Source organism: Moschus berezovskii, chromosome 13 (assembly GCF_049115385.1).
Source record: "Moschus berezovskii isolate FMDL1 chromosome 13, NW_MosBer_1.0, whole genome shotgun sequence".
NCBI lineage: Eukaryota > Metazoa > Chordata > Mammalia > Artiodactyla > Moschidae > Moschus > Moschus berezovskii.
In genome coordinates this window covers 46,303,446-46,314,816 of record NC_142472.1, presented here as the reverse complement: position 1 = coordinate 46,314,816, position 11,371 = coordinate 46,303,446, and positions in this window count along the sequence as shown.

Here is an 11,371-nt window from a genome sequence, read left to right as displayed (position 1 = left end):
AGTTCTTTCTCTTTTATTAAAAGTACTTGGCCAGAAAAGCCTATTTCAGTCAAAACAAACTTCCACTTAGGAGAGACTTTTTTCTAAATATTTTCATAAAGTAAATACTGAAGCTTTTTTTTTTTTAATTCCTCCTCTATCTTTTCTGATAGGAAGTGAGATTGCAGTTTAGCCAGGAACAACTGTGATTTTGGTTTTCTAAGTTTAGTTATTCTTTCATAGTTCTGAATTTTGCTATATAGGTGCCCAGAGGCAAGTGGGAGCATTTTTATACATACAAAGTAGATAAACAATGTGGGAAAGGGGCTCTAATGGACCGTTTCTCTGCTACCCTCATCTCGCCTACAGCGTTTTGTCTATTCTGCAAGTATTACAGTTCATCTGAAATGGCTTCTTATATCGTTGTTTTTAGACTTAATAGTCTTTTTTATTCAATTCCTTATTTTTAACAGCTGAAAATAGAATCCTTAAACTTTCTATTAGACCTTCATTTTTTGAATTATAAATTGAATTTTTGGATAAATAAAATGGTTTTATCTTTGCAATTATTCAAATATACTGATGGTTTATATATATATGTATATATAAATTTGAGGTGGGAGTTTGGCAAGAGGAGAGTGAGAAAAAGTCCACATTACAAATATAAAAGCATGATGTGGATTCACTCGGATAGCTGCTGCTGATGCTTCTAAGTCACTTCAGTCGAGTCCGACTCTGTGTGACCCCATAGACGGATAGCAGTGACATGCTTTTTGGTCACATCCAACTACACAGTCTGTGCTATTCCTAGGGATGAGGGTGGCGAGTGAGGGATGCTTGCTTTACTTTAAAGGGACCTCATTCGTTGGCTAATGTTCACATCTGTGTCAATAAGCTTGAAGAGAGAGCCACATCCAGTGTTTTTTAACCAAAAGGAATAACTGTGATCAAGTGCTTTTGAAAGAAGGCAAGGACATTTGGGGTCTATTCCACCATGGCTACCTTTTCAATAGTCGAAATCGTGTTCTCATATTTCAGGGGCACACTTACAGAAACTGTCCACTGTTCATTTTTTTTCCCCCTCATTAGGAATTAGAACGCCTTCACAGATGAACTGTTAAGAAATAGCTGGAGTCTGGGCCAGGTCTCCTGTGTTTTGTTCTGTGACCTCAGTCCAAGGGCTTCATCGTTCCCTGCCAACTCCTGCACACCCTTTCCCTGCTCGCCCCCAGTTGAGTATGCATAACATGCAGGATATAACTATCATATCCTTAAACAAATGTCCTTTTCAAAAGTGTAATATAAAGCAAACCTAAAAAGTCTGCTGCTATAATGATTTCATGTTTTGCTGATCCTGGTCTTTTCTTCTGAAAGGCTTTTTAGTGGTCCCCAATGAAAAGTTGAGATCAGCATTTAAATGCAGGTCTACCTTTTTAACATACTTTAAGTCTTCAGAAGTCACTAAGTCTCAGTGGCTTTGAGAATTTATAAGCATATCTAGGATGTTAAAAGTTACCTTCCATGTCTTTTTTTTTTCCTACAAAATTACATTAATTGGAATTTGTATTTTTCCTCCCCTTTGTGATTTGAAGGAAACATACTACCAAATAAGATTTGTTCAAGACCATTTCTTTGTGTGAAACAACTCTCCCTAGACAGTTAGGGACCAATTATAGGAATTTCTTATATTCTTTGGATTTTTACAGCTGATATATGCTGGTTCCTCTCCTAGGTAATAGCAGCATGCACATGTGCAAAGAGACACAGAAAAGAAAAAAAAAGAGAGAGAGAAAAGAAAAAAGCAATTATGTTGTTTTTTGTTACATGCAATTACCAGCATTTGGTTAGAATGCCTGTGTGAGATTTAGTTCTAAATGAAAAGATTAAGGCAAAAGAAGCCAACATTCTCTTTAAAATTACAACTTTTCTGAATCAATCTACATATTCATTTTCATTTAAAACTTGGCATTTCTTGCTTCAGTCATAGTTTGCTTCCATGTCCTTTGAAGTCCTTCTCTATCTTCTTTATACTTGTCATAAAGACAGTTTTATTTACCATTAAAAGCCTGAGAAAAACTGATCAAGGCCTGAAGCTTTCATTTTCTTAAAAGTTTGCCTCTACAAATTAAATTGCAATAATACAGCCACTGAAACTGTCCAACAATGAATACAATAAATAGACAAGCTCTTTTGATCTTTAAAAAATGTATTATATTAAGTTTTTGATTTCTATGATGTAGAACTATTGCATGACCTTGTCAGTTCTAATTGAGAATGGAATTGTCCATAAAAGGAAAAAAAAAAAAAAACCTCACATTTTTATTGAGCATCTACTATGTGCTACAACTAGAATAAGGCAAAATTTAAGGAGGTTTTCACGCTCTGGTTTATGCTCAAACTTGAATCCCCAAGTCCTTGCCCTAATCTATTCTGTGACACCAAAGAGACTTCAACTATTAATACATTTATAGACTAACTCTGAGCTAATAATGTGATCAGGTCTTTTGAAGAAATATTAAGGTGTATAGTTACGTGGAAAAAGTCCTAAGGCAGAGAGAGACCTGACCTCCTAGAGTTTGTGATCCTTGGAAAGCTACCTATCAGTGTGAAGACAGTAAATACAAACTAGCAAGGATATGAATTCCTGTTGCTGACCACTTGAGCGGGAATTCTATTTCACTCCCTAGTCCTGTGATACAATACACGTTATTTTTAATACTTCAAAATCTCACTTTATTTATGAAATGTGTACAATAATAGTGCCCACTTTACAGATGTCATGATGATGCTACATATATACAATGTATGTACATTTAGATGTTATAATAACATTACAGATATAATAAGGTATCTTATTTTAAATGTAAAGCCCAGTATGCTGCTAGGACTTGACAGATGTTGTTATTATGATTATCATCATCATAATTTTTATCAGAAAGGAAAGAAACAAAACTGAACAAAGCATTTACTTTTATACCAAATGAAGGAACATTAAAAGGAAAATCAAACTATAAATACTAATGGCCAAGAATTTTTATTTGATTGTTTTATGATTACCTGTTACCCTAAAAACTTGCAAAGAAATTGCAATTTTACTTCCATGAATAAAATTACTTTAAAAGCTTATTTCCTATAAAAATCCAAGGTTATTCACAGGAAAACTAGGTAATGATATTGAAATAAAAATACACTTGTGTAGTGTTTGCATTTTTAAAACTTTGCTTTTAGTTGAGCTCTTTCACACAAATTGGCATATTGAGTCTTTCCAAACACCCTGAAGAGTATTTTTATCCCCATTTTACAGATGAACAAACTAAGATACAAGGTTACAGAGCTTCTTAGTGGCAGAGGTATCTAATATTCACTTTTGAATTAAAAATTCTATAAATCAGAGTCTTATCAGGGTAATAGGCTGGAATATTTTCAGTCCACATTTATGGTAACAATAATTTCAGTTTTAATAAAAAAATCCAAAGCATAGCTTTGTATAACAAATCAGTAAAAAAAATTATAACATATAGAAATTATTACATTTATTAAGCCTGTTGTGATTGCATTGGCAAGAATGAAGGATGCAGAACTGAGATACTTTGCACAAATATTAATCAGAAATATAATTGTTGGCTTCATATTCTTTTTAATGGCCCATGCTGAGGCCCTAACCATCACCTTGGTTTGCTAAATCAGTAAGTATTATTTAAGTCATGCTATTCTTAAACATAATACAGCAAAAATAAATGCCTGTCATTATATTGAGGAATGAGAACACTAGTCTGTAAATATAGAGAACCACTTACAATTACAGTTGACCCTTGGTAAACATCAGTTTGAAGTGTAAGGGTCTACTTATATGTGGGTTTTTTTCAATAAATATGTACTATACTACAACATGCTCTATGTTTTTTATTTACAGCAACAACAATCACACACTAGAAAACAGTAACTAGTACAGGCAGTGGGTTTCCCAGGTGGCTCAGTGATAAACAAATCCACCTGCCAATGCAGGAGATGCAGGAGACATGGGTTTGATCCCTAGGTTGGGAAGATCCCCTGGAGAAAGAAATGGCAACCTGCTCTAATATTCTAGACTAGGAAATTCCATGGACAGAAGAACCTGAGTGGGCTAAAGTCCATGAGGTCGAAAAGAGTTGAACATAACTGAGCACAGGGCATGCATCAGAGATATCCCAGATTCAGTTCCAGACTGTCACAATAAAGGAAATATGGCAATAAAACAAGTCATATTAACTTAGTTTTCCCAGTGCATATAAAAGTTATGTTTACACTATCAGTTCAGTTCAGTCGCTCAGTCATGTCCGACTCTTTTTAACCCCATGGACTGCAGCACACCAGGCTTCCCTGTCCATCACCAACTCCTGGAGCCTACTCAAACTCAAGTCCATCACGTCAGTGATGCCATCCAACCATCTCATCCTCTGTCATCCCCTTTTCCTCCTGCATTCAATCTTTCCCAGCATCAGCGTCTTTTCCAATGAGTCAACTCTTCGCGTCAGGTGGCCAAAGTATTGAAGCTTCAGCTTCATCATCAGTCCTCCCAATGAATATTCAGGACTGATTTCCTTTAGGATTGACTGGTTGGGTCTCCTTGCAGTCCAAGGGGCTCTCAAGAGTCTTCTCCAGCACCACAGTTCAAAACACCAATTCATTGGTTCTCAGCTTTCTTTATAATCCAACTCTCACACCCATAAATGACTACTGGAAAAAACATAGATTTGACTAGATGGACATTTTTTGGTAAAGTAATGTCTCTGCTTTTTAATATGCTGTTTATGTTGGTCATAACTTTTCTTCCAAGGAGCAAACGTCTTTTAATGTCATGGCTACAGTCACCATCTGCAGTGATTTTGGAGCCCCCAAAAAGAAAGGTTTACACTATACTGGAGTCTATTAAGTGTGTAACAGCACTGTGTCTAAAAAGTGTATATATTTCAATTTAAAAATACTTTATTGCTAGAAATGCCAATAATCATCTGAACCTTCAGAGAATCATAGTAATTTGCCTGGATATTGATGGCTACTGACTGATAATCATGATGGCTGCTGAAAGCTGGTATGGCTATGGCAGTTTCGTAGAAAGGAAGAAAACAATGAAGTTCACCACATCGATTGACTCCTCCATTCCCAAATGATTTCTCTATAGCATGCAATGTTGTTTGATGGCATTTTACCTACAGTAGAATTTCTTTCAGAATTGGAGCATATTCTCTCAAACCATGTTTTCGCTTTATTAACTAGGTTTATGTAATATTCCAAATCCTTTGTTGTCATCTCAACAGTACATTGAAAATCTATTATTTTGTGTAGGCACTCCATGAATTATCTTAGCTAGATCTCCTCCATAAATTGCTGCACCTTTTACATAAGGCTTTGCTGCTTCATTTTGCAATTTTATGTTATAGAGAGGACTTCTTTGTTTAAACCTCATGAACCAACCTCTACTAGCTACAAACTTTGCTTCTGTAGTTTCATCTCTCTCAGCCATCACAGAATTGAAGAGAGTTAGGACCTTGCTCTGGATTAGGTTTTGCCTTAAGGGAATGATGGGGCTCTTCTAACTGGACCACTAAAATTTTCTCCATATCAGTAATGAAGCTGTTTCACTTTCTTACCTTGCATAGTTTATTGAAGTAGAACTTTTAATTCCCTTCAGGACTTTTTCCTTTGCATTCAGAGCATGGCTAACTGGCATAAGAGGCCAAGTTTTCAGCCTGCCTTGGCTCTAGACACACTTTCCTCAATAAACTTAATCATTTCTAGATTTAGATTTAAAATAGAGATGTGTGACTCTTTCTTTCATTTGAACACTTAGAGGACACTGTAGAATTATTAACTGACCTCATTTCAACATTGCTGTGTTCCAGCAGGCCTGAGGAGAGGACGGGAGACTAGAGAGACTTCTGGGAAATGGCTGGTCAATGGAACAGTCAGAACACATATATTTGTTGATTAAGTTTGCTGCTTCAAATAGACACAGTTCTTGGCACCCAAAAGCAGTTACAATGGTAACATCAAAGATCACTTAATCATAGATCAGCATAATAAATATAACAATAATGAAAAAGTTTGAAACATTATGAAAATTATCAAAATGTAATACAGAGACAACAGATGAATAAATGCTGTTGGAAAAACGGAACCTATAGACTTGTTCTATGCAGGGTTACCACAGACATTCAACTTGTAAAAAATTCAGTACCTGCCAAGCATAGTAAATAAGTGCAATGAAATGAAGTGTGACTGTACTGTATTGCTCTCTGTAATCATAGCATTCACTTCTGTTCACTCACCTAATAGAACTCCAGGAAGACTGTATCTTTCTACTGCACAACTATTTGCAAGCAGAGTTAGAAACTAATCCCTTTTAATCCAACTTACTTACTACAATCAGATTAATCTTCTTATCTCACCAATTTTCACTGTCACTCTCCCCTTCTCAAGGCCTTCAACTGATCCCCACTGTCCACTGAATACACAGAAATGAATTTACGGGAAAACTGAATTCAATTTTCACCATGTATGACTTTTGCTTTACACTGTCTTGTCCTCTGCCCTTACCTATTTAATCCAGAAACTTCTCCATCATTTTCAAAGTCCACTGAAAGGGTTATTGCTTTTTTGAGGATCTCTTTGTGCATTCTATTAAAAAGTATTCCTTCCGTGAATTTCAAGACCAAAAAGCTTTCCAATCTTCTAGAAAGGAAGTGTTCCGCATCTAGAGTCCCTTGTCTTTATCAAATTTATGGGCTTTATCTCTGTACTATCTTGAAACAGGGCCATTTGCTGTTGTGCTTTTTCTGCTACTAGAGACAGACTTCTGGTAAGTAAGGTGGATTTTTTTTTCACTTTTATGTTTCCCAATCACAATCGCAACTTAACACAATACATAGTAGGTAACATATACACATACACACACACACACATATATACACACATAAAGCATTTTCTCCTCTCTGTGTATATCCTTGTCCATGCTCCTGCTCAGTTGTGTCTGACTCTTTGTGACCCTTTGGACTACAGTCTTCCAGGTTTCTCTTTCCATGGGATTTCCAGGCAAGAATACTGGAGTGGGTTGTCACTTCCTTCTCCAGGAGATCTTCATGACCCAAGGAACAAACCTACACCACCTGTGTCTCTGGCGTTCCAGGCAGATTCTTTACCACTGAGCCACTGGGGAAGAAGATTCAGTTCAGTTCAGTCGCTCAGTCGTGTCCGACTCTCTGCGACCCCATGAATCACAGTACGCCAGGCCTCCCTGTCCATCACCAACTCCCGGAGTTCACTGAAACTCATGTCCATCGAATCGGTGATGCCATCCAGCCATCTTATTCTCTGTCGTCCCTGTCTCCTCTCACCCCCAATTCTTCCCAGCATCAGACTCTTTTCCAGTGAGTCAACTGGACGCATGAGGTAGCCAAAGTATTGCAGTTTCAGCTTTAGCATTAGTCCTTCCAATGAACACCCAGGATTGATCTCCTTTAGAATGGACTGGTTGGATCTCTTTGCAGTCCAAGGGACTCTCAAGAGTCTTCTCCAGCACCACAGGTCAAAAGCATCAATTCTTCGGCGATCAGATTTACTTATCTTACATACACACACACACACACACATATATATATATATTATAGCATTTTCTTCTTCTTTAGGGATGTTAATATTTAATCCAGTGAAGAAATAGAATCTTGTTTCTTACACCCACTTGCCATTTATCTTTATGGGTTGCTGGGTGTGGGTGTATGTATCTGAGCAATGCCCAGGGACAAGGGTCAGGTTCTTCTGGTAAACCAACAGCTGCAATTGCTGATTTGCTTGAAAAAAACCGGCATGATTCCAACTTGGGTAGGAAATCTAAGGTGAAGCACTGGATTCTAAAATCCTACACTTGTAGGTTAGAACTAGAGATCCCATCTGACCCAAGGACCTCATCTCATAAAGCAACTAACAATGGGGAATACTTGTTTTCCAGAAGCTGGGAAAACATTTTGTTCAAAACTTAGAGGAAGAAAAAATTTCATTATTTTTAATCAATCTATCAAAACTAAGGCAGATGATAATCAGAAGGAGAAAAATATCATTAAGTTCTGATATTTTAGGCTTTTAAAGTCTCGTAAAAGCCTCAGGAGGTAACAAGCAGAGTAGAGCTGCAGGCAACATCTCCACTCAGGTCTGGAACCATTTTCAAGGTACAATGACCTGGGTAACTCAGAGTTCCTGTATCCTCATTGTGCCTAAAAAGAAAATTCTTTTGTTGCAAGGTGATGTGAGAGAATGAAAAGATTCTTAGAGATACATTTTAATTTCCTAAAAATACTCATCCCAAATTATATGAAACTGTAATATTAAACAAATTCTCCCAAATTTCATCTTATAACTAAAGACGTTTTTGTGCTATACTTGTTTTAAGAAGTATATGTTTTACATTAAATAAAAGAACAAACTGCCTTTGGAAGTGAGAACATTCCATATCCCCAAAAGAAACCTGTATGTTTTATTGTTGATAGGAAAAGGAACTCTGCCAAGCAGTGAACTAATGAATTAGAATTTGGCAGCACTCCATGCCTGATACAATTTAGTTCAAATTTATGAAATCTACCATTTCCAGAAATCCACTTCTGCCTAAGGCCTCTCTGTACTTTTCAGAGTAAAAAGCATAACATTGCTAGACTTCTAATTTTATCTTACTGATAAAGAAAAAATTATGAACAATATATGTTTTCTAAACTGAATCTCTAACAGTTTCTTCAATTTTCCAACAGCAGCAAATCAGTTGAAATCAGCATCTCTCTGAGTAGATAGCAGAATATTTCTGTCTCTTATTAAATTAAGTCCCCTTAGACATGACAGACCTAATCATCTCCAGAAAATGTCTGCTGCCTCCCAATACTTGACACCCTTTTGGAAAGGAAGGAATATCAGCTCTATTCAAAGGTATGTTGTCTTCATACTCTTTAAACAAGAACAACACCTTTTTTTCACACCAAGGGAAATAATAATAATAAAGTCTTCTATCAGTCACTGTGAAAAAATAATCATTAACGGTACAGTAAAACTCACTTTATTTGGAGGAACCTCTTTCAAAATTATAATTTAGAAATGAGCAAGGGAGGATGAGAAAGTTGTACATTTTAAATTCCTAGGAAGAATAAACCTGAGATGCTAATTCAAGGACTAAGGCGCAGATCTCAAGAAAGTGATGTCTTCTTTCTAAATGCATACATAATTATTTCTCTTTCTTTTCAAGTGCCTGAGATTAGCCAACATCCTATTTTCACCGCAATCCATTCCTGATACTTGCCCAACTAGCGTTGATCACAGGCCACTGGAACTGCTCTGCGGGCTCTATCTCATATCTGCCGTCATGGCCACACTTACCCTGTTAGTCCTCGTGTATATATGGCCTTCTGCCCCAGTCCTAGCTCCCAATTTCAACTTTCTTCTCTAACAGAATCAGTTGTCCCTTCCACATAACATTTTAAAACTATTTTACGGCATTTCTCACAACACCCTTAACCACTTGATTAAACATATTTTCTATTTGTAAAATGGTGAGTTTTTCACCTACCAAAGCTGTGCATTTTTATACTTTGAAATGCCTTACACATTTAGAACCTTCCATATGGGTTGATAAAATCATACAATTAAGTCAGTTTGTCGGTTGGGTTGGGGGGTGAGGTGGGCGGAGAATCCTTAAATATCTACTTCTGTTGCTTACCCGGTTTCCTCTTCTATGATGCTTCTATTTGCAGTTACTGGTGATTTACCATTTGCTAAAAAATATATTTACACTATAATAGGCACTGATGAAAATTTTAGTTCACTCTGAAATAACTGTATCGCCACAGGAAATCATTTTGTATGAATGACAAGAGCAATACCAGTCTCATTTGGCCTTGTTGTGACCTTAGAATTAAAAAGACACACAATGAATACACACATGTACTTTGGCATCTTGCTCAAGGCATATCTTGGTTTATGGAACTAATTTAAAAAGAATTGGTGTGTTGAATTAAGAGAAATGAAAAGTAGAAAAGAATAAAAAATTAACAGAAACTTAAAATGACAAAAAAAGACCTTTTCATGTAAGACGTAAAAAAGTAAATAATCTATTGCTAGTTTAGAATATACAAAAAATGCTATTTTGTTGTAGTAACATGCTGTATTAAGAAATGTTTTCTATCCTATAATGATTTCTCTGTATCCTGTTTTCACTGTATTCACTTAAGGGATGACTTTCGTTGAAAGGGTCTTACTCTCTGTACTTTTGACTTTTAATTTTGGGGTTTTGCCAAGAGAACACACTGGTCATAGCAAACACCCTCTTCTAACAACACAAGAGAAGACTCTACACATGGACATCACCAGATGGCCAACACCAAAATCAGATTGATTATATTCTTTGCAGCCAAAGATGGAGAAGCTCTATACAGTTAGCAAAAACAAGACCAGGAGCTGACTGTGGCTCAGATCATGAACTCCTTATTGCCAAATTCAGACTTGAATTGAAGAAAGTAGGGAAACACACTAGACCATTCAGATATGACCTAAATCAAATCCCTTATGCTTATACAGTGGAAGTGAGAAATAGATTTAAGGGACTAGATCTTATAGATAGAGTGCCTGATGAACTATGGACGGAGGTTTGTGACGTTGTATAGGAGACAGGGACCAAGACCATCCCCATGGAAAAGAAATGCAAAAAAGCAAAATGGCTGTCTGGGGAGCCTTACAAATAGCTGTGAAAAGAAGAGAAGCGAAAAGCAAATGAGAAAAGGAAAGATATAAGCATCTGAATGCAGGGTTCCAAAGAATAGCAAGGAGAGATAAGAAAGCCTTCCTCAGCGATCAATGCAAAGAAATAGAGGAAAACAACAGAATAGGAAAAACAAGAGATCTCTTCAAGAAAATTAGAGATTCCAAGGAAACATTTCATGCAAAGATGGGCTCGATAAAGGACAGAAATGGTATGGACCTAACAGAAGCAAAAAATATTAAGAAGAGGTGGTAAGAATACACAGAAGAACTGTACAAAAAAGATCTTCACGACCAAGATAATCACGATGATGTGATCACTCACCTAGAGCCAGACATCCTGGAATGTGAAATCAAGTGGGCCTTAGAAAGCATCACTACGAACAAAGTTAGTGGAGGTGATGGAATTCCAGTTGAACTATTTCAAATCCTGAAAGATGATGCTGTGAAAGTGCTGCACTCAATATGCCAGCAAATTTGGAACACTCAGCAGTGGCCACAGGACTGGAAAAGGTCACTTTTCATTCCAATCCCAATGAAAGGGAATGCCAAAGAATTCTCAAACTACCACACAATTGCACTCATCTCACACGCTAGTAAAGTCATGCTCAAAATTCTCCAAGCC